Raw genomic sequence first — 24,146 nt, 5'->3', positions numbered from 1 at the left:
CCCGCTCGGGCCCGCCGCGCGCGTGCCCCGAGCCAGGGCCTCCTCGGCCCCGGGCGCGGCCCCGCCGAGTGGCGGTGCCGTGCGAGCGCTTCGCAGCTTCACTTCCCGGCGAGCGCCTCCGGGAGCGCTCAGGCAATCCCGGCTCTGCTCGAGACAACCCCCGGCCCTGTGATAGGGGGAGCCGAGTGACCGAGTCCTCTGGGGAGACAGAACCGTCTGAAGTTGGAGCGCTCTGAAAAATGGTTGTTCTATATTTTGATTACTGTATAGAGCGTATTTATTACTTCCATTTCTGTCTGAGCAGCTGCAATCCCGTGTGCTAATCACAGTATTGCAGTGGGAAATATTTTCATTATTTGGAGCACTCGGATGAATTTAAATTACACATTTCGTAGGATTTTAATTGTAATATCTCTTTATATAAATAGCGTTGTAAATACTCTTTTAGCGTCATTGCATGAGATTTAGATTTTTTTTTGGGGGGGGTAGGGTTTTCTTCCCAAATGAAAAGCTGATGATGAGCGGATTGCAGGAAATTTTGTTCATTAGTCGTCGGCTGTGGAGAGCCTGTGCCAGAGGCCTCATGTGGTCGCCTAACGACACGCAAACAGCAGAATTAATTAATATTCCCGGCGAGTTCGCGGGCGGCGGGCGCGAAGGGGTTAACGCGGCCGCGTCCGCGCGGGCCTCCCTCGCTCGCCCCTTTCTTTCTTCGCCTCCTTAATTAATCATGCGCTGCTCCGCAATTTCAATATGGAGATGGCGAGCAATTATTAATGAGCCCGCGGGCTGTCCCGCGGCGCCTCTGGACGAGCCCCGGCCGCTGCGCCCCTGTGGGTGTGAAACCTGCGCGCACAAAGGCTCCTCCTCACCGGGAACACGCCCCAAAGCCATAAATAAATAACGAGGGAAGGGCTTTTGTTCGTCGGGCCGATGGCACATGACCTTGTTGCTGAGCCGCCTTGCCCCTGCGCTTGCCCGGAGAGGGGAAAGCCGGGGGTGCGAGCGAAGCCTCTGAGCCGGCGTTCCCTGGCGGGTGGGGGGGTGGATTTAATAGGAAATAATACAAATAACACCCAGATCCAGCTCTGCCGGGCAGGAATGTGCAGGGGAGTGGGGGTGGAGGATTTACCAGGGAAATAACAGGAGTCGCCCGCAGATGCAGCGCTCCGCCGCACAGCGCAGTGCCCCGCGCTGACCCCGCGCACAACATGGCCGTGTTCGCCCGGCCCCGCTCCCGCTCCTCCCCAGCCGGAGGGGCGGCTCGGGAGCTCCAGCGGCACCATCCCGCTCTCCTTATGTATTTATTTTTTATTTATTTTTACTCCACCCACCACCCCCCACCCCTCTTTTTTTTTTTTTTTTAATCTCCTTTCCTCCTCCTGCCGGTATGCCCGCTATCCGCACCATGCAGTGCACGACTAGGTAAAAACCCCTAACGCGCAGTTACTTCAGTTAGTCGGGTTGGTTTTGTTACGGAGCTTTGGTAAACGAGGAGCAGCGCAAGGTGGGAGGAGGAAGCGCGGAGCGGAAGGGACCGGGGATGAGCGATAACAAAGAGTCAGGTGCAGCGCCGTACGGCGCCCTCACGGCCGCTCGTGGATGGCTCCGGTCTTTAAGCACTCCCCTCACAAGTCAATAAGAAAACGGGAAAGCCGCGGAGGCAAAAGCCGCGTTTGTGCCGGCAGCTGCAGCGCTGAGAGAGAGAGGCGAGTGCATTGTGCGGGGAGCGGGTGGCGCGCGGCCGTCCCAGCCCATCCCATCCCATCCCATCCTGCGGGAGGGAAGGTGCGCCTGGCGGGGCACGGCCGCAGCCCGCGCTCGCACCACGTCCTGCAGGTTCGCCGCGGCACATCGGAGCGGGACTCCCAGGGCTGGACAAACCGCGAGCAGAGACCGGGATTTCAGCAATGGCGAAGGGGGGGCGGCGGGAGGAGGAGGGTAAAAAAAAAAAAAAATAGGGGATCAGGATATGATAAACAGCACTGAAAAATGGCAGGAGGATAATGTTTACTTTTGAATCCCTGGCCCGCTGCCAGGCTGGCGCTGGTTTTTAGGTTAGCAGAGGTTGGAGGAAGGGCCAGACTGAGGCGGAGCTTGCTGCTGTCAAGGAAAAAAAAAAGGGGGCTGCAAATTGCTGTTCTCAGCTTTTTTCTCTCCTCTCCTCCACCCCCGCCCTCCCCCGAAAAAAGGCAGTACTTTCTCTTAGGCTCTTAAAAATGATGCAGAATTTTAACCATCTGCTGTACCCAGAGCTCTTCGCTGGTGCTGCACAGCTGAATGTTTGCAAAGGGGAGAATTTGTAAAGCTTTCTGAAATAGAAAATTGTAAGCGTGTAAAATATTTTAGGGAATCCTTTCTTTAAAGAAAGGTTCTATTTAATTGCGAACTGAGAAGTGGGTATTAACAGAACTGAAACGTTTTTAGCCTACTGTGGATTTTTTCTAGAAGAGACACAGGTATACTGCTCCATCACAGCTTTGCTAACGTAGCGTGAGCAGTCGGAGACTCGGGAAGTGCACGGTGATGAGAGCTGAGCATTTTTGTAACGCTGTGATTTTTTTATTTCGAGGCTCGCTCTGGAAGTGTAGATGTAGCTGAATGCAGCAAAGCCATCCCTTTACCAGCTGTGCGTGTATATACGGGAGTAAAATTATTTAATGAGCAATATGGGGACTGGCAGAGGAACCATGTAACTGTCACAGCCTCCTGAACTGCCATAGTATGTCCAGTGCACAAAGGGATACTGTTACTAAATAATAAGGAATGGGGAAAAGGCTTTTGAAGAGGTGAAGCCTAAAGGAGAAAGTAGAAGGAGTCTTTAATGTGGAATCCTTACTTGCCATAAATTAGATTAACTGTTTAAATGCTATGAACAGCAAATTAAATATTTCAGATGTTCATAAATCAGAATATAATGTTTGTCTGGAGTAAGAGCTAAGAAAATTGGATGTTATTGGCTCATAATTCATCTACATATTTAAGATCAATTATCAAGTTATAGAAAAAAGAGATTGTCGTAAAATACTTGAGGCATGCAGTTCCTTTGAAAATGCAGTTTGGGTTTTCACTTTTAAGATCTTTCAATACTAGATTGTTACCTCAAGTCACTAGTTATTTTTTGTAACTGTGAGGATAGTATCTTCTTTAAATGAAACCTCTACAAATAAATATTAAGAAAAGCATTTACTTTCAGAAGCCAGTGTAGAGGCCTGGCTAAGTTTCTTAATTCAATTTAAATTTATTTTGAAAGGCTATATTGTAGTGCAGATGTCTTATAGTTGACATAGATTTTTATATTTGTAAAGCTGAAGATCGGGGCTGTTTTTTGTCACCTGTTGCCTGCACAGGTCAGAAGGGGCAGGGGGAAAGAAGATTTACTGATCATGCAAGCTTTTGCAGGGAACTTATTCATCATTTCATTACCTATTGGTAAAAAGCAGCCACTTTTTTTCCCTCTGCTTTTATGTGCCCCAGAAAATCGTACAATATGTGTGCTCCTAACAGTGCCAGAGAAGCATAATGAGGTGTTTAGTCACAGTTTGGATGTGGTATTTGTAGAAAACAGTGCAGGAACTGTGGGCTGGATTTTCAAGGGAATAGTCCTTGTAATCCAAGGCTGCCTAAATCCCAAACTGGTATCCAGGCAATAGCGACACTAAATTCTCCGTTTGCTTTTTGTTCAGCTCTTGTCTGCTGAACATTTTCCTTTTCTTGCAAGGACTGCAGCATGGCTGGGCATTTTGGTGGTGGGGTTTGTTGGTTTGGTTTTGTTTTGTTTCTTCTGTTAACCCTTGGATTTCTGTTCGCTCCCTTTATTGCAGAGCATCTCCGTAAATAGGAATGCAGACAGTCTGGAGTGAGTGTGCTTTTCTGATATGGAATACATGGATGGGAGGGAGGGCTTGGAACGGTGAATCTTTGTTTTGTGGACCAGTAAAATACAAATGTGCTGGCATTTTCCCTTATTGTGTGTTTGGATTTAAAAGTCAGGGGTGTAGAGGAGCACTCCGGTATAAATGGCAGTCTTAGCTAATATTCTGCAGTTTAGAGAACAAAGATTTCTTTGGGAATAACCATGTTTGAAAGACTTCAGTATTGATGTACTTTGCAAGTCAATTATACATCTTTTACTGTATGTGCAAATATAGCATTATGCAGGTTTTGAGAATTCAGAATTGTATATTGAAAACCTGTTAGGATGTAGGACTATGGAACTGCAAACACCTCGACTAGTAGTGAAGTGCATCTCTGGCTTATAGCGGTGTTTTTCTGTGGGTGTACAGTTGTACATGAATAAATATGTAGAAGATGCTGGCCTTACAAAATAATTTTGGACTTGGCATTATTAAATATACTGCCTGTAAGGTATGTTGTCATCCCCTAACACACATCTCAACATACCCTCTGTTCTTATTTGATACTAATTTGTTCTTTCAGCAAGCATAATAGCATGAATCTGTGAATTCAAGGTATAAATTTAGTTCTAAATTTAAATAAACCAGCAGCTTATTTTATTATTAATTTCACAGTCCTAATGATCAAAACCAAAAAAACCCAAAAGTGTCTCGGTGCAGTTATTTGCAAAACAAATTTGAGCTCAAGTTGCTGAACCCTAAATATTGTATTTCTGCTTTGTTGTTGAATGCTGGAGCTGGTTGTTTGAAAATAAGTAGGTTTTTTTTGAGATATGGGAGGAGTTGGCTTTCTCACTTTGAATTCATATTGACTATTTCCTGGTTAACTAGAATACAAAATGTAGTATAATTACAGTGTTGTTTAAATAATGAATTAAAGCCAGCAGATGACACAATGTGCAAAGCAGTTTACAGCAACAATCAGTTTCCATATAGTTCTGTGTACTGCCAAATTATGGATAAAAGAAATTGTATGAAATATTATAAGAGTAAGGACATGTTGCCTGATATTTGCTATGCAGCATCATTATTACCTGGTATTGTTTGAGTGATACATTAGTCAGGAAAGTCTTCCCTTTCCCCCCGCCCTTTTTTTTTTTTCCTTTTTTTTTTAATATGAAATCATAGATCTGCCTGAGTGTCAAATCCATAGAATCCCTGAAGAGACAGGTTCTGGGATGTCTCTCTCAGCTTGTAGTGTGCTGGCATCTATTACTGCTACAAAACATATAGGTTCATCTGAAGATTCTCTGAAAAGCTCCTGTTCTGTGAATTTTTCCAGTACCAATGGACAACATGTCATACAAAACTCTAAAAAGACATAGCCAGAGGGCTTAGTTCTGCTGTCAGCATAGAACATGTTTTCATTATTTTTTTCCTGTGGTTTGAATAGATTAAAATCAGGCCTACCAAATTTGTTTGAAATGAAACAGAAAATACAAATATGGGGGTGGGTGCAAATATATTTATTTGTTTCTAATCTGCCTAATTAAATCAGCAATATGGTATCTGATGTCCATTAAAAATGTGGTTTTTATTTTGGGTTATTTTTTTTCAGTGCCTGACTTGGAAACTATTCAATGGTCAGGGGACAAAAATGAGGAAGAGGAGGGTGTGGCTGCTGCTGGGAGGCTCTGGCCCTGCAAAGGGTCCCTGACTTTAAGAGATGTGGTCCTGCATCGGTACAAAACGAAGACTTCTTTTAGGTAAAACTGAATTATTCTTTTTTTTGTTGTTGCTATTAATCAGAAAACAAGCGAGCTTGTAATCCTGCTATTTCTTATGCCTGTTTCTGAAAGCTGGTCAGTGGCCCTCACTCGAGTTTGGTAGCTTTATTCACATCTTGTTTTGCTCCAGACTTATCAATTCTTTCCCTAATCAGTCATGACAAGAGCAACAAAAACTAGTTTAAGCTCTGCAAAGTAATAAGAAAAGTAATTTGATGTTTTGTTTATTCTGAATAGCCAGCGAGGGACTGATCCTGTGTGTGCTGGAGTGGATCTGTACCCACATCTGAATTTTCATTTCCACTCTGCGTTGTGCCTTTTAGTTCCGGGGTTGGCACATGTGCACACAAATACTTCTGTCTATAGTTCTTTATATTATAACCACAATTTCAGCATAATAAAGTCTTGAAATGAGACTGAGAATATTTTCAGGTTACAATTCTTGTGGGATGAAATTTTGACAGTATTTTTAGCAAAACTGGCTGCTGGTTTAGTTGGTTTTTTTTTGGGGTTTTTTTTTTTTGAGAAATAGGTCCCACTTGTTACAAGGGCAATTTGTTAATAATGCTGATTTACAATTTCAGTTTTGACCAGTTGATGCTAAAACTATTTTTATGCAGTGGTACAGTTTTAGCATTCCTTTTTTTTCCCCTTTGCTGCTGCAAATATAGTTTGAGAATGTGTGAGTTCTACTGATACCATAAGTAAAGACAGCTGATGAAACTTCAGTAGTAAAACCACTCACCGGTTTGGTTAAAAATCTGCTCCCACATCTCATGTCTTATATTTGAGCTCATCATCTCTTAATTATGTATCCTTGTCTTCCTTTGAAGAGCAGCAGTGTGTGGGTTGTGGTGAGGTGTTCTCACAGCTTGGGTGAATTGTTAGCCACAAGACCAAAGACTGAGTGTAGCAAACCGCTGTATGAGTGGCAGTATCCCAGGATCTGACCCACAACTTGGACTGTCTTATAATTATTAAATGGGTTTTGCAAATAATGATGCATGCATGGGAAAAAAGATAGTAAGATAAAAAAGGAAATGTATTTACACTTTACAAACCAGATCGCTATATGCAACGTTTGTGTAGTAAAACAAAATCATACAATTGAGGTTCTTGCTTTTTATTTGTGGTGGCAGGGGGAGAGCAGATGGCAAAGTAAACATACATGTTTTTACATGTTTTTGTGGCATGTAAATAATGCACTGACAGTGTCAGGCATCATAGCCAGCTTAGAGGATGAGGCATTTTGCTTTAGATAAAGTGAACTCGTCTATTTTTTTGCCACTTCTTTTGGCCACAGAAAACAAAAGTAGGAATTACTGCACTGGAACAGGCCCATGGTATAATTAATGCCAAATCTACCCTGAAATTTTTTACGAAATTGATTGATTGGTAAGAGGGTGAAGTTGACCAGCATCAGATCCTTTTGGAATACCCTGTCCTTGTCAGAACGTGCAGCAGGCAGGTCGCTTGGCTTTGCACAAAGGTCCCTGTGCTCTTTCCAGTAAACAATCCCATCCAACCCTGTATTTTTGTAGGCTATGGATAGAATCATTCTTGCCTATTCCTGCTGCTGTCCCTTAACAAGGCATTGATTTTTCGTATATTCAGGCTGCACATTGAAAAATAATATATTCCTGTAGTTTGAATTTGCTGCTTGTTTAATTTAGCTGAATCATTTCTGTTTCAAGACTGGAAGCAGGTGAGAAAGTCGGACTACAGATCCTGACTTTCAGACTGTGTATCTCTGTTGTGTTCCCTGTTGCTCATGTGCTCACTAAGATAGTTTGATCACTATGGGGTTTAATATATTGCAGTCTTTTAAAAGTGACATTGTCATAGACACCTGCCCTTGCACTCCTGTTGCTGCTGTAGCTTTAATGAGGAAAGGCTCATTAGCATTCTCCAGGAAGCTGTTTCCCTGGCAGGCGGATGTTAGAAGGATAATGTTTTCAACACAGAACTCTTTTGCTGCTTGACTTACCTGATATTATTGCATATTCCTGAAAGTTTTTGTTGATTTGTTATGGTGGCACCCAGGTTCTTCCCTCGGAGAATGTTGCAATATGATCTCCTTAGTAATTATAAAAAAAAAAATATTTACTGTGTTTCACGTTCACTCAGCTTGGTGAAACCCTTCAGTAACTCCAGTACTCTCCCCTTGCTTGTCATTTTTGCCCCTCTTTATTTTATAGCTGATCTTTCTAGACATGAACTTAAAAGCTGATACCAGCATGGCCTCTGCATTCAACAGCTCTTAACATTTATCTTGTCAAAGTGTCTTTTCATTTGTACATTTTACTTTTGGCTCCTTAGCTTGTTTTTAATCTATACTCCAACTTCCAGTCGTGACTATTGAGTTTCTTTATAGTCTTCATGAGTCAGATTGTTAAAGCCCTTTTGAAAGGCCAGATAAATAATAATGAATTCTGTGAATGCACTCCAAGTTCAAAAAGACATTTTTTTCTATGTTATCAATGTTGTCTTTCTCCCCATTATGTAATCCCTGCGCAGGCATTAAAGTTATAATCTTTTAAAGTAGCCTTCCAGACGGTTTACTAAATCACAGAATTCATTGGCATGTAATCTGGATCGTCATTTGTGGCTATTTTTGAGGACTGCTGTCCTTTCATTCTTGATAAAAAAGTGCAGGTTTTTGTTGGAAGCCCTGCCTCCAACCTTGGGCTGCTTCTGAAATGCTGTGTGTGTCCTCAGAATGGCTTGCCTTTAATTTATCCCTTTATTTCAGCACTTTCTCTTTTGCTATCTGCTGTTCTTTCACCCTTTACTTTGAAAGAATTGATTAATGGGATTTGCTATTTGAAAGGACCAGAGGGGACAATTTTGTGATTTGAATAGCATAGCTTTTTCCATCTGTATTAAGCCTAAAACCTTTTTTTTTAGCCTAGAAGGTACCTTTTGGTCTGTCTGGATTTCTGGGCATCCGGAGATAGAAAGGCATATCTTAGAATATGAGGTAGGGTCAAGATTGCTCCACCCCTCCCAAAAAATGAACCGTGCAAGGATTTTGTGTCACAGAATTATGTTTTCTCTGTTTTCCTGTTTAAGAGAAGGGACATCTTATTCTCTCACTTTTCTGAGTGTTGCTTTTGCTTCCCATCTTGGAGGGAAAGTGCTGTTGGCTGGTGTGAAAGAGAACTGAAAAAGAAAAGACTAGGAATTTCCACTGGAAGAAGTAGTGGGTATATTTTACGAATATCCCAAATTAGGAGCCCAGCTAACAAGAAATGTTAGTATGGTTATGCAGGGTGAAAAAAGGCAAGGTTCCTCTTGTGCATAACTAAGTAGCTCAAGGTCATAATCAGCCATTATTTTTTCTGTGGTGTTTTTTGTCCTCTTTCTTCACTCCCTTTGTTTCCCAGTACTATTTCAGACTTGCCAGACAATTGTGCAGTCTTCCTGCTTCTAATGTATGTCAATAAATTGTCCTTATGCCACTGGTTCAGTCCTTATGCTCCCAGTCTCCATTTTTAAATCTTAACGTCTAAGTATATTCTTTGTTCTGGTTGTTTCAGTCCAGTGCTTTTTGGAAAAGGTACCCCTTTGCCTCAGCCTGATACAAAGCTTTGCTCAGTGCTCACATTGCTCTTGCCCACCTGCTCCTTCTGTGTCTAGAGATTTTGTTACCCTTTTTTCCTGATGGATATACTTCGCCTGCATAATCTTTTGTGTCAAAAAGCCGAGGGTTTCCCTTGAAATCAATGGGAAGATCTGATGAACATACAACATTATTTTACATACCTGCTGTACATTTTTGCTTTGTCCTGGACACAGCCTTTTCTAAACCTGTTGTCAAGGCTTTCTGACTCCACTTTCTGTCCTTGACTCCTGGTGTATAATAAAAAGGCCAATACTATCATGTCAGATCTCTGGGAACAGCAGTCACAGGAAAGTGTGTTACTTGATTTGGTTGTTTCAGGCACAGAACTGGGCAGGTGAGAGTTACTCTGAGTGCAAGTCATTCACCCCCCTGCAGTGTAATGATGCCAATCACGGTGCAGACACGTGTTTTGCAAGTTTCTTCTTTACTCTTGGCTGTGTTGGAATCTGCAGTAAGTTTGTGGTTCTTTCTACTGGGGTGAGTAAAGATCAGAAACCACAGGAGCAGAAGCTGCAGTGATGGGTGCAGAAGGGCCAGTGCAGGCTGGGTGTAACGAGATCCCAGCTTGCCACACCTCTTGCATTAATTCATGCTGCTAGAAACTAAAAAGGTGAACATATTGTTATGGATCCAAAAATAGCTATTTGGCACAAAGTGTCTGAGAGTGGAATGACACTGTCTCAGCCCTCCCCCTGTATGGGTCAGGCTGTTTTGTGGGACTCTAGGACCTTGATTTTTGGAGTTTTGGCCACTTTTGGTTCTCTTCTCAAAGTTGCTGGTGTTGGGTGATCTCATGCTGATTCCAAATCATTTACCCTATGTGGGGTTTGTCTGTGGTGCTGAGCTCCCTGTCCGAAAGACTTTGATCTAAAACCTGCCCCTGTTGCCTGTCCTGATTCCTGTTATTTTCTTCTGGAAGCTGTAACATAATGTTCAGCTTAATCAGAGGTGCCTCTGCCTAAGGATAAAGAAGGGAAAATTTCTTAGTCTGGACCACTCTCTTCGGTGTGCTCTTTTCCTCCTATTGTGGCTGTCTAACTGCTGGTAACATCTGCATCCCAGTGAGCCATATCATCACAGATGAGGAAACCAAGGTACAAGCAAATTTGGGCTCATTCAGCAGGCCAGTGGATTACAGGTGAGAATGGAAAGGAGGCAGTCCAACATGCTGTCTAGCTGTGTGTTACCAATGCAGCATTAATTTAGCTGTTTCAGGAGATGTTTGTCTTAGTACCCGTATTAAGAATGATGTTCTAAGATACTATGAGAAGTTGGTGAGAGAAATCTTAACAGCCAAAAGAAGTGCTTATTTAGCCTGATAAAGTTCAGTAATCAGCATACATTAAATTATATAGGCAGCATATTTTCAATTTATTTTCCTTGTTCTCCTATTTGCAAGTGAGCCATCATGGATTTAGCAATTGTCTACAGCAACAGGCAACTGCTCTGCCCATCCACAAACTACAGGATATTTTAAGAATTTAATTTACAATAGTTACTTGCACTTTTTAATAACCACTTTGAGACCAAATCAATTTTATAAATCAACTCAGAATTTTTCAAAAGTCGATACAAAATAAAAAAATTGTAACCCGATGATAAGTTTTCACTTAGAATATTTTGTTAACTTCAAAAATAACTTTCAAGCAGCTGGCTAGCTCTGCAGAAATTAACCTGGTTCTGAAACGTGAATTTGTACAGAATTTTGCTCTGAAAATAACGTGGCACTGAGCCCTGACAGCTTAAGGTGTCTCGTTTTTGCAGGGGAGGTAGATGGGGAAGTCCAGTGATTTAGTGACTGAAGAGAGTTGCCACTTGCGTGAGCTCCATCCCTAGGGATATGACCTTTTTAATCCTCTTTAGTTAATGTATTGGTGATCTTTACTTAGGCAGAGTAAACAGTGCTGTTCTGAACAAAGGGGAGGTCATGCTTCCTGCATTACACTCTGACCCCGGGGTCACGGCCTTTGTTCACTTCTCAATGGGAATTGCTCTCCGAGGGCCACCACAAAACGGAGAACTAATTTCGGCACGTGCTGCCGGAGAATGGCAGAGTATCAGGTTTGCCTCAACCCAACCTCCGAGGGCGCCGAGCTCGCAGCCAGAGGAAAAGTCAAACTATTTCAAAGAGGACGTATTAGCTCTTTAATTACCAGTGGCCGTGGTACTTAATCCCTTGTTGAACTAAATATATTGCTTGGGTCTTCCCCCTGTAATTCAATTGCTCACTTTTCAGCCTTTAATTTATTTCTTTTTTTTACCCCTGACTGGATTCTTCCAAAGGAGGAAGCACAGACTAGTGAAAAACAGCGATTTCTTCCCTTAAAAGAAAGTGAGAAAGCACATTGCAATTGCAGCATCAAACTTGGGCCTCTGAGGTCTCAGAATGAGCCTTGTTTCTCAGCCTGTAAGGGAGCGTGGTGCTGTGTCCTAGCAGATTGGATTCAGCACCTTTTCCATAACTTTTTCTGCGTGTTGCAGCAGTGCACACACGCACTGGGCCCTGTGAGGCCAAGCATGGCAAGCACAGGGTACTGAGCCAGAGAGAACTAAAACTTCCTCGTTTTTTATCACTGATTTTATGCAAAAAGGCTGGGATTTTTTTTTTTTCTTTTTCTTTTTTTTTCCTCTTGGCTTTGAAATAACTGGTGGCAGAATGTGATGCATCTCATTTTTAGGTGCTATGACTAGGGAACGTATATAAACATGGAAGCTGAGATAAATTATCTGGAAGACTTGCATACAGAAAACCACCACCTTTTACCAACTGAAAGTTGGTTCTTTTTCATCTGTATGCCCTTTTTGCTCAGCAGTAAAATCTGTGAAATACAATTTTTGATCATAAAATAATTAAGCTATAAACACATAACTTCAGCCAGCATATGGCTTTTCCACATATTTTCCTTCTATTAAAAAAAAACCCTAACCAAAAAACCCTAATTGCTGATGACAGCCAAGTTGTGTAAAACACAGCAGGGTTAGAACTGAGCACAAGGGATCTGAGTGTATTGGGGGGAGCTTATAATGTTGCCATCACAAAAAAAAAAATAACACTACTATACTAAACTTTGGAACTTCTGTGGCTGTCAGCATGAATAGGATTAAGGTAAAAATGTGTCTTTGCATTCCAGTCATTTCAAATAAAACATTATGTCCCTCTTTAGGTTTTCTTGCAGCTGAATTATTTAAACAAACACTTCTAATAATCTACTCTTAGACTTTAAAGTACATTCTGTAATACAGCAGAATGAGCTCTTTTAACAAAAGCAGTGGCTGAGCAGCTGAGCTATCACACCCTTTGAGTGAAAACTTGCATTCAGAGCTGAACCAAATCTGAGCAGCAAGTGATGCTGACTGCAGCAATACTGAAACCAGCCCTTCTGTGTCCCTTATTTATTGCTGGAAGTTCCCAAAGTCCACTACTTTTAGATTTTTTTCATTAGAAGATAGAGTGGAAATGTATATTTACCTGTTTTCCACTAAAATAATATTGTCAGGTTGACATAAGTCTATTACTCCCTCATGTTGCTTAGTTAAAATTAATATGTTTACTTAAAAAAATACAAAGTCCATCCCTTTTTATAATTTTTTTCAGTATAAGTATTGCTTTTCTGTTATCTGTGGGATTTTAGAGACTAAAAAGAGTCTCAAGGCAATGCTATTTGCATTATTTTGGGGGGTTTTTCTTGCCTTAAAGCACTGATATGGTTGTGCTTTGTTTGGAGGTAATGAACTGTAGTAGAATTTTAAAATGAGGATAGCAGCTTGGAGTTTAAAAGAAAAAAGTTAAGAAACTACTCAGCTAGTATTCAAATTTTAAAATATTTTTTTTTCTTTAGAAAGATATTGGAACCTTACAATAGCTATAGGATGCCTGACAAAAAGGAAAACTAATTTTTTTTCTGAATGTGTTAAACATTTCAGCATGCAATATGATAATTTAGGATGCCGTTGTAGAAGTGCCTCTTCTGTAAGATCCTTAGTGAAGGGAACCTTTTGGAATGCTTTTGCTTTGAACATTCCTGAGTCAAACCTCTCAGGATTTTTTTTGTTGTTGTTTAGGTTTATTTTACTGTTGAAAAAATAGCTTTATCTGTGGCAAGGTTTAGATTAATAGAATGAGCAGAGAATAATCTATTTTATTGTGTGAACTTGGTTCCTCAGCATTACTAGTTCTGGCACTGATTTTTTCTGCTAGTGTACCTGGTAAAGCTTAATGGTGGGTAAGATTTCTCTCATTTCCTAGACAAAGATGTTGCTAAAATTAAAACATGAGCTTCTAATTTTGGTATCAAAATTCTTTCCAAATGTGACCCCTGCGGTGAAAACCACGTAGGAACCGTTCATATTTAATAGCCTTCTCTCTTTAGCAACTGGTGTACACTTGTCTGTACTGCTTTTAATATGAAACCATTTCTGTTTCCCTTTTGATTTCTTTGATTCTCTGGACCATTGAAATATATAATGAAAAATTTTAAAAATAGTCCTGTAGAACATGGGGCTTGATCAGGCTTTAGGTGTGCTATGGAAATTACAAAGCCTGTTCTTTACATTTTGAAGATGAACATTTTTCTAAACACTAGGATGTATACTCAGGCCTAGTCTAATTCAGCAAAATTCATTTGATATGAATGCTTATTTTCCTTATTTGTCTTATGTCAAAATCTGTTCTTGTGCCTCCTTCCATTAAACACTTGAGTAAAAAGAAGTATGTGAAAGTGTAAAAGAGCTACCTGGGTGCAGATAGCTGCATATCATACGTTCATGTGTGTGTGGTTTTTAAATTAATACTTGGGTGAGCAGAAAATACAAGACAGACGTCAGTTGCACCTGTAAAAATAAAAAGGCAGCTTCTCTGGGAAACTGCATTGCTCAGTTTTTCTGTGGTAAGAGGATCCTTGCGTTTTCCACTGACGTTAACCCCTTTGGAAGGAAAAATGCACGATATCCTCAAAATGGTGCTCTCTGTTAGGGAAAGGCAAAGATGAGCTGGAACTGTGCAGTAGTTCAGTCACAAAAGGGCCTTTTCTAATAGATTTCTAATGATTTTCTTAGACTTCTTAGACAGTGAACGTGATACTCCTATAGAAATGTTTCCCCATAAGCATGGGATCCCTGTTTGCTACCCAAACAGTCGTGTAAGTGCAGTTTTAAAGCAAAACTGTTTTTTCAAGTCCCCACAATGAGTCTGAAGTACCTGTTTTGCTTTCCTCTCTGAGCTGAACACTCGGGGCACTGCCAGCTGAATGCTGGAACATTCTGGTCTACACATGCAGTGCTTTATTCAGTGAAATCCCTCATGTTTATGTCAGTCTCCCTCTGGCTCCCAGGTGTGGGAGCAAGGTCCAGCATCCAGGCAGTCCCAGAGCAGGGAGCCTCCTTCCTTCTCTGAGCCTAGGGATGAGTTGTTACGGTAACACCGAGGGATAAAATTCCTGCTGGCTGGCATAGCGCTGCTACAATCAACTTCTTTTATGTAGTTCTTAAGTTGTGTTAAGGTTTTTAAAATTTTGCATTTGTTTATATAACTAGAAAAACAATGGTCCTGAACCATGCCTTCCATTGATTTTCCTGTTGTAATTCAAATGTAATCATTCATTAGTAATCTTTAGGCTGCATTATAAAAATATTTTAATTTCTATTGTGCAGAATTACATAAACAATATTGATTTTTGAGTCTTATTCACACTTACTGGACTGTGCTAGCATGAGACTATAACTGCATACATACGCATACATACCTGTATCCAGGTGTCCCATACTGCACCCACATACAGAAGGGACAGAGTATGTGATTTTATTGAAATGGTTGCTGGGGGGAGGTGAAATTTCTTAATTTTATTACAGATAAATGACAGAAGTAATATGAGCTTCAGACATCAACTTTAATTTTGGTATTTGGCTTCAAAATTTTTTGAAAAGCAGCTGTATTTCTAATTGAGTCAGGGAGACTTCTCCATATCAAACCCAGTCACATTCTCCTGTTTCCAAGAGACAGAAGGTCTGGGTTTTTCTCTCTGTACAGTTTTCTTATTAAGTTACTTGTTTGCATTAGAAAAAATACTGTACAGTTTTCTTGATATTTTTGGTCCATCAAAAAAAAAAAAAAAAAGCCATTGCATTATATTTCTGTTGGTAACTTTTTCTGGGAATATACATTTAAGAGTTGACCTTTTAAAATTTCAGGGCTTTTATCACCCATCTAAAATATTTAGTAAAATGCTTTAAGGCCCTAAGAAAAAAATTGCTAAATTTGAAACTTGAAATTTCCATGGATTAGTCACAGACATCCCCCTTGGGATGAACTGGAAACATAGTTCACTGAATAAGTCTGGAAGCAGGTTTTTACCATTTTGCCCCCCCCCCCCTTTTTTTTTGCAATGCCAATTTTAATACTCTTTATTAGTGTAGACAACATAGCAAAAACTTTATTTGGCCTTTTCCTTATAGGGCTTGTGTGTTTGTAATAAACTTCAGTAAAATCACCATTATTAAATTATGGCATGCATTTAATCATGTGGATGCTGGTTCATCTTTGAAACAGCAAAACGAGAAATTAGGGGGAAAAAAAGATACTTTTTGCACTGAATTTCTGCTTTGCTGACAACACCAAAATGACCCTCCTTTCTAAAACCCATTTTACACACCAGTGTGGAGTGATAGCCCAGGAGGAGCATGGCCTCATCCCAAGCCTTGGAACTGGCCCTTTCTGTCCATAGGGAGAGAGGAGACCTTTAGTTACATCACCTGTGCCTCTGTGCAGGACATTTTGGGCACTGCAACTGAAACGCAGCAGAATTATGTTAAAGAGGAGTTTATAACTTCAGGCATCCCTTTAAAATTCATGAAACTTAATAATGCACGTTGGACAACTCCAGTAAGTGTGACACGACAGACAGAAAGACAAAAGACTCAAATGACACTATTCATGGAACACTAATTCTGTAAAGTACTGTTCTTTTCTCACAACTATATATTATACCTGCAGCTGATACCAGGAATGTAGAAGCCTGTATTTATCTGGCTGGATAAATACATGAATACTTCCAGTAGGTTCATTATTCTCTTGACATTATATTTGATTATAATAATGTGTCAATATCATTGATGTTAGGAGGGTTGTTTTTGTTTTCAAGGAGAGGGATTTAAATTTACCAGTGTCAATATACTGTTATTGTGTGAGGTTCCAGTTATCCTTTACATAGCCAACCTAAGGTGCACCTTACCTACCCTGTATTTTACCTTTAATGGGCTCAAAAGAAATGGTAACTTGAACTGTAGAGCTGAAGTTGGCCACGTAAATATATCTGATACTAACGCTCAACTCAAAAACAGAATTCTCTATCTACAACCATTTTGGATTGTCTCTGTGTATAGGAAGTAATTGCAGTTATGCTATGAAAGTGATACTGTAATGGAAGTCCCTTTTTATTTTCTTACAGTTCATGCAAATTTTTCAGTTTTGCTAACATTTCCCTACCAAAAAAACCACAAAGGAATTTGTGCTGTATGTAAATTTTGTGTGCATTGCAATTCGCTTTGTACAGGATTATTGCACTCTGGTGTAATTAAAACATAGATACTTAATGTAAGAGAACTTGGTCACTGGACTCGTCTTGAGTAGTTTAAAAACCTGTAAGTAATTTATGATATAAAGGAATTTTAAGCCCTTTAAGACCCAAGAAATTGTAAGTTTTCAATGAAGATTTCGTCATGTGTATTTGCTTACTTTTTGCAGCTTACCCTTCTCTAAAATCAAGATTTTTTTTTTCCCAGTGTATTTTTCCTTTCCTTTTCCTACCTTCTTTTTTCCTAGATACTTTTTTTTTTTTTTTTTAACCCTCCAGCAGCTCTTTCTGCGAGGCACCCGGTTGTGAGCAGAGGCACCCATTAGATGGAGGGTTTGAGCGCGGTGCTCCGGGCAGAGCAGGGTGCCGGCTCGCAGCTCCGGGCGGTTCAGCCGGGCTGCCGGGAGCGCCGCCCGGGACGGACGGGCGGAGCGGAGCGGAGCGGGCTCCCCGTGCGGGGCTGCCAAGGGAGCGCCGCTCACCTGCGCCCGGGGAGTGCGGCCAGCGGTACCGGGACAAGAGTAGAGTCAGAAAACACCCGGGAAAAAAAGTTGCAAGATAAACAGCGTTATGTCGGCAGCACCCTTAAAAACCTGCTCGTGCAACCACCCCTTTTAATGCCTCCTTTCTTGGAGGAAAAAAAAATAAATTAAAAAATAAATCACTCGTCCTAGTGCCAGAGCTTCGCTTATGTTGATACCGGTTTAATGCCAAGTTTTCTGTACAACACTATTGTTAAAGTTTATACAATAGAACAGTACTGTTCAAGTACAGTGTACTGGAGGAAGTGTTTTTGCAAAATGCTTCATTATGTTTTGAAGGGAAGGGTGTAGAAATACATCCTCATTCAGCTTGCTTTTACTGTTTAGATCATTTCAGAATTGCCTATTTGGTATTTCAATGTTTTTCCCCCATAATTTAGTAGGCCACTGATCCATTGGAATTAATGCAAGTTATCCAGCAGTAAATAGAACTTTCCTAAGTGACCTGCACAATGGCACTGTGTGTAATTGCTGTCCTTTCTCTGAAGTATGCACCCCTGTAATCCCCAGACTGGTCCTTTCAGGGAATGGTGCAGAAGACTGCTTTGCTTTCTAGATAGATTTTAATTATTTTTATTTTTAATTCCTAGAGAGTAGCTCTAAAAACAAAAGCTGTCTAAATGTTAAGTAAAATTATTCTTGGTGATTTTTTTTTTTATAATCTGCACTGGAATTATTTTAATGATACAATACAATAAAAAAGGAGGATTTTACACTTTTCTGGATAACTTTAAAAAAAAAGGAAATATGTTTATTAGATCATTTAAAAAAAAAACAACCTAAGAATGCACCTGATCATCTTTTATTAAATATTCCTGAAGGCTGTTAGATTACAAACCACCCCATATTGCAAATGAGCTGTATTATCTGGAGAGCAAAAATCATGATCTATTTAGAGGTGACCTCAGTGTGCATGTCTCTGTCATACCAAACTGAGAGGAAAGAACGAGAGATGCCACTCTGAGTTAAAATACGAGGAAATTAATTAGTGTTCAGCAGGAGTATTTATAATGAGTTTCCAATAAACAGAACTTGAGATAAAGGAAAAGGAAGGAGATACAAAATTCTGTAATAGTGTAATCTGTGGTGTGAAAATACTAGCTTACTACTATTTGCATAATTTGAATTTATTCAGGGCTGATGAATCTTTAAAAATTCTTCTACCTCCCTTTTTTTGGAATTCCATTTCTTTTAAGGGAAGCTTACAAGTTGGACTTGAGGTAGTTGTTTTCCTGTTTCCTGAATCCCTAATTTTTTAGTTCTGTGGTAACCTAAAGTTAGACAACTTTCAACCTTACTTCACAACTGTGGTGACAGAATGCATTTATTTATGTGTCTCCTTGAGGAAGGGTAGCTTTGGGTGGATGAATACGAGCCACAATTGTGTAAAGGCACGGCACTTTTAACCCTCCAAATGCACCAGAATTATCCCCATTAGGAGCAGGCAAAAGAAGGGATGAACCTCAGCTCTTTTCACATTAACAAAAATGAGAAAGGAAGGGGCAGGTATGGAGAGTAAAGAAGAGGAGGACCTATGTTTTATATAGAAAGTAGAAGAATAAATAGGGAGCTAAAAATCATATCTGAGAAACAAGGGTGAAAGTCATTTAAAAAGCTGATTAAATACAAGTAAAACACTCTGAACTAAGCAATTTGTCTATGTAAGTCCGATCCTTCCCTAAAAAATAGGTTTGTCTTTTATATTTCATTGGCATTAAAAGTTGTTGACTGCACTGTCACTTGTAATCTCTTTTTTCTGTGCAGGGTTAACATTCTCATTTGTGGATATTCTGTTAAAATAAATACTATCAGGAATGTCATGCCATTATTTTAAAACAAAAATTATAAGAGTTTTAGCTGGATGGCTAACTGCTGCTAAGGCTGTTATCCAGAAATTTTGCTTGCTTTTAATTTTTAACCACCCAGAATGTATGCACATCCTTTCATGCACAGTCTATATGCAATAGAGACCAGTTATTAGAAGAGGTCAGAATTACTAGGTGTCATTTTACCGAAATAAATATTTGTGGGAAAGTTACTGTTTAAATATCTTGTCAACTCTGTCCTGATAATCTCTAGTATGCTTTTACTATAATTCCCTAAAAATAAATATTAGAAACATTTTGTGGTTTCACACCATTAAAAAAAAAAAAAAGTTGTTAAGGGAAAACCATAAAACATATATTTTGCTTACAGAAGAAATGTGTATTCTCCTCAGAATGCTGCTGGTTGAGCATTTTCTGGAGATCTGAGGCTGGGTGGAAATGGGTAACAGAGGTTCCCTAAATTTGCCACGGCAGAAGTCGTTGGGGCTTGGAGAAAGCCACATGTGGCACCCCGTGCCCTCTGGACTTGGCTGAGATGAGCACTTTGAGAGCAGGGCTCGCTGCTGGCAGGCCTGGGCTGGGGCTGGGGCAGGAGCTGGAGCTGGGGCTGGAGCTGGGGCTGGAGCTGGGCTCCAGGGCCAGGCTGCTGCTGCAGCCCGGGTAGGGCTGCCCGTGCCAGGCACAGCGCCTGCAGCTCTGCCGCTGCCTGTGAGCCGGGGTACCTGGGCCGTGGGACAGAGCCTTTGTCACCATCTCTACCACAGCTGGGCACTGAAATGCTGCACTTGGGAGGTTATGGAAGGAGGAAATGCTCTTTGGAAAGAGCCTCCGAGTGGGAAACCCTCCGCTCCATTTTGCATGATAGTGCATTGGAGAGCAGCCACTTTGGATGGGATAGAGACATATGTCTATGGGTTTTCTTTTCATATTGCATTTTTTTCTATCACCTCATGATCAATATTTAGTGGAATAAAATATCAATTAATATATTGGTTTTCCTCAAGAATATTTTATAAACTTCAATACACATGGTATTGACTTTTCCTATCAGTTGAAGCTGCCTAGCTGCTTTAAAAGTACATCAGGAAAGCAATGATAGCATAAGCAGAATGAATAGTAAGTGAGAGGGTCAACTATGACTTTCTTTAAGTAACTATCTGATCCCTTTTTTCTTACGGTAACATATTTTCCACAAAGAAGATTCTTCAAGGTTGAATCTTGTACAGTCTCCTCCCCCTCTCCACCCTCCCCCCCCCCCCCCGCCCCCCCCTCCCCCAGTGCAGGGCAAATCAAATGCTTGACAACGTTTTTTGTTAGGAAAGCACATGAAAAAAAATTTTGAATATACCAATAACAGAAAAAGTCTATATATTTTTATTGCAAGAAGGAGATTTCATTGGCTGAATGAAATGGCGAGATGTGACGCAAAAGGACACTTGGACGGTGGAAATGCTGATGTATGCCAAAGCAGGCGCACCAAGAAATGCTGTTGCTATGAGAGAAACAGAGGGAGAGGGAGGGAGGGAGGGAGAGACCGTGAGAGAGCAACTTGTGGAGGCCTTAGTTTTCCTTTTTGGTTTATAGCAGAGAGACTGCAACATCTCCCATTTCTAGCAGGGAGGGTTCAGGAGCTTCCACTGGGTATTTTCATGAGGCTGAGCATTTAGAGGAGAGGAGGGAGATGAGAGAGATGCCGGTCACCTTAGAGCACAAAAGCAATTGGAAAGTAGGAGGCTGTATGTACTGAGCCAATGATCTGTGCTATGATAGATATACAAATTAGTACGGCAGATGAAGCAGCTTAGCTCATTATCCACCTGATGGTACTGAGACTTAACAATTCAAAATGACAGAATTAAAATGCAGGCACACACAGACACACACAGACATATATTTATAATGACCCCACCTTTTCATCTTATGAATTATCCAGCTGGGATACCGACGTCTCTTGTGTAATATTCTTAAAGAGCTGCAATAAATTCACCTTGTGAGTCCATGAGCCAGAAAAGGGGGAAAATAATTTGCAGGAATTTTTTTTTGTCTATCTTCTTCGGCAAGGGGGAAAAAAGTTTGTGCTATGAACTTAGCCTAGCAGCTTCTGGAACGTGAGCCAAAAGGGGCAGGAAGTTGTTTTACAATAGCGTTACAGTGATCTGCCACAAATGGAAAAAGCCAAATGTTGGACTCGGCAAAGAGAAAAAACATCCTTCTCCCCCTCGCTTCCCTCCTCTTGCCCCTTAAGAGAGAAAGAGGGAAAGGAACGCTGAGCTAGAAGTTCTTTTTTAATTACTTCTTGTAAGTAATTGAAATATTATCTTACTTGCATATTCCATGGCAAGCAGGAGGGAAAGAAGTATCAAAGGGACGTTTAAAAAAATGCACTTGGTAACTAGCAACGGGACTTTTGGCACAATTCCTTGAGTTTGCTTGAGGTTATGGAGGGGGATGGGAAGAAGAAAAGCAAGTCGACGCAGCACGTTTTCTTTAAAGAAGGGGAGGGTGTTTGGAGGCAAAACTATATAATTTTTTTTCTTTTTTTTCAAGGAAATGTATGTTGATCTTCTGAAGCTGAATCCTCAGGCATTTGTGGCCCGTCCTTGCAGTCTGGTATGTTTTTTGTGAGTGTGTGCGAGCGCTCTCAATCAAACAGCAATCATGGCAGCTGTTTTTCTTCCAGCACAGCAGTTGAGCTGTCTCGCCCAAATGCTTATCAGCTTTTGACTCGGTGCCAAGAGAGTTATAAGGGCCAAGCAGCCTGAGCTTGGCTATGCAGCTGGTTTGGAAGTAAGGGCATGAGAAAACAAAATCGCAAAGTTATTCTGTCACATACAGTATTTACTTTTTCAAATAGCCATTTTCAGCTCGGTAGGTTTGGGTTGGTTTTATGTGTATATGTGTGCTGTGGTTCGTGGTCCTTACTGACTGCTGTGTTACGCAGAGCGGTGTAGGTGTGCGACTGCAGAGAGGAGCCTCTTCTCTCCATTTAATCCCGGGAGATATTTCCGTAGAAACCACCCCCCCACACACACACACACCCCCACCTCCCCCAGTTAAAAGCTTCATTAGGCGCACTGCCCTGTCAAGCATATTGCCATAGCGTGGGTGCATTTACATTCCAGCGCAGCGCCTTTCCTCCCATCGCTGCCTCTCTGCCGGGTCCCCTCCCGGCGGCGCCGTCCCCATCGCAGCCCCCGACCCGGCGGGGGTCGCAGCAGAGCCGGGCTCGGTGCGTGTCCGTGTGCCCGTGGCTGCGGGGGATGGAAAGGAGCCTGTCCGCGCAGGGCCGTGCCGCTTTCATCATCAGCTCCAGCCCGCTGCGTTTCGCTGGCTCACGTCGTCCTCCTCCTCCTCCTCCGCCAGACTGCTCCAGTCGCTCACAAGAAGGAGGCTGGACTCTGGAAAGGCGGCTGCTGCTCGCATTCTTGCTGCAAGGGCCTCCCCTTCAGACGGCCTTTGCCAGAGCAGAACTTTTAAAAATGCTGCAAATAGGATCTTCTTTTTCTTCTGCTTGCCTGAGCCCTCCTCTCCTCTCCCAGCGTTCCCGAGCGGGGCTGTTTCTCGCCTCTCCTGCGCTGTACATCCCAATGCAGAGGGCAAAGCGCCGAGGGCTCGCCCCTGTGCTCATCCCTTTCCCTCACTCCCTTTTCCCTCTGTTAAGGAAATGGATTCCTTTGCCTGAGCTATGACTCGGGCTTTGCAGGTTTGTGTGCTCTGAAGATGAGGGCTTTTGCTGGTGATTTCCTCCCCAGAGTCCCAGTGCTCAGTGCTGCTCAGGGAACGAGCCTCTTGCTTTCTCTGCCTTTCTCTTTCTCTTTCGTAGAAATATATTTTTAATGGCTGTAGGTATCTGCACCATGTGAAATAGGGCGTGTGATTCCCTCCAAACCCCTTGTAATTGGACCATGGCTGAAAAGGAAATATGGGGGGGATGTCTGGGGGGGCAGGGGGTGCACAGGCTGTTTCGTCCTTGCAGACCTTCCCCCCCCACCCCCCCCTTTTCTCTGCTGAGGAGGGAAAAGGGGATGTGCAGTAAAATGCCGTCTCTGGGACAGGTGCCAGCTCCCAGACAAAAGAAGTAAAATAGGCGGTAAAGAGGGAGGGGGGTTGGGGCGGGGGGGGAAATTAATAGGCAACAAAAATAGGAATCGAAAATCTCCGAGAGGCTGGGCTGGCGAAAGGGCTGGTGCCCGACCGGCCTTTTTGCTGAATATTTTCTGTGCGATGGGTGGGAAGGAGAAAGTTGCGGCACACTTTTTATTCCCGTCTCCTCTGCAGACGTTTGGGAGCGTGAAGGGAGGATGCCTTTTTTTTTTTTTTTTTTTCCTTCCCCCCCCCCCTCCCCACCGCTTCTTCTTTTCCCTCCTTTCTACTGAATTATTCATATTGTCAGTGGTAAAGCCAGGACTATTAGCATGCATCAGACATGCTGTTTGTCTGTTTGCTAACATTCTTCATTCAAGACTTGTTAACTACCAGACAAGCTTAACACGCTTCTCTTTTTTCCCCTCCTCTCCTCTTTCCCTCCGTCTCTCCCCCCTCGCTCCCTCCCCTCTCTTCTCCCTTCCCTTCTGCCTGCTCTGCTCCCTTCCCTTCGCCGCCGTCCCTGCCACCCCTCGCAGCCGCCCATTGTTGCCGGCGGGGCCGGTGCGGGCGCGGGGCGAGGCCGCCTCCCGGGCCTGCCCGGCCGCGCAGATGCGCCGCCTCGCCCGGAGCCTCCCGCCCGCTTTCCCGGGGACTGCGGAGCTGCGAGGGGAACACCCAGCGCCGCATCCATCGGCGGCTCGCGGGCCGCCGTCCCGCCCTGCCAGGGTAAGCTGCTCCCGCCGGAGCGCAGGGGATGCCAAGTGGGAAAATCAAGTTTCGGGAACTACGTGGGGATCGGCACATTGCCTCTCGTCTGCCTGATAATTTATGATTAACCAGGAGTGCGTTATCAGC

At 42.3% G+C, this 24,146-nt stretch overlaps 3 long non-coding RNA genes across 8 annotated transcripts in view; 2 read left to right on the top strand and 1 right to left on the bottom strand.

The window, feature by feature from the left end:
- The window catches only part of LOC127059136 (uncharacterized), a 28,001-nt gene extending 6,503 nt beyond the window's left edge, over nt 1-21,498 (bottom strand). The window contains exons 1-2 of the long non-coding RNA XR_007776606.1: nt 21,115-21,498; nt 7,632-7,721 (exon numbers count right to left, since the gene is read on the bottom strand). This is a non-coding gene — a long non-coding RNA (uncharacterized LOC127059136). The remainder of the gene's footprint in view (nt 1-7,631; nt 7,722-21,114) is intronic.
- LOC127059137 (uncharacterized) lies at nt 1,382-22,206 on the top strand. Of its 2 annotated transcripts, none has more exons than XR_007776607.1 (4): nt 1,382-1,839; nt 3,825-3,859; nt 5,476-5,623; nt 21,753-22,206. It is a non-coding gene; the product is annotated as an uncharacterized LOC127059137 (long non-coding RNA). The 2 variants fall into 2 exon arrangements; XR_007776608.1 differs by lacking the exon at nt 21,753-22,206 and adding an exon at nt 17,117-17,223.
- A 1,711-nt stretch (nt 22,207-23,917) lies between these two features.
- LOC108962759 (uncharacterized) overlaps nt 23,918-24,146 on the top strand; it is an 89,146-nt gene continuing 88,917 nt past the window's right edge. For all 5 annotated transcript variants that reach the window (XR_007776585.1, XR_003945929.2, XR_007776582.1 and 2 more), the window contains exon 1: nt 23,918-24,017. This is a non-coding gene — a long non-coding RNA (uncharacterized LOC108962759). The remainder of the gene's footprint in view (nt 24,018-24,146) is intronic.

The sequence above is a fragment of the Serinus canaria genome, chromosome 1A (assembly GCF_022539315.1).
Source record: "Serinus canaria isolate serCan28SL12 chromosome 1A, serCan2020, whole genome shotgun sequence".
Lineage (NCBI taxonomy): Eukaryota > Metazoa > Chordata > Aves > Passeriformes > Fringillidae > Serinus > Serinus canaria.
Note: the sequence above shows the minus strand (reverse complement) of the source record. Positions and strands in the feature narration are given on the sequence as shown.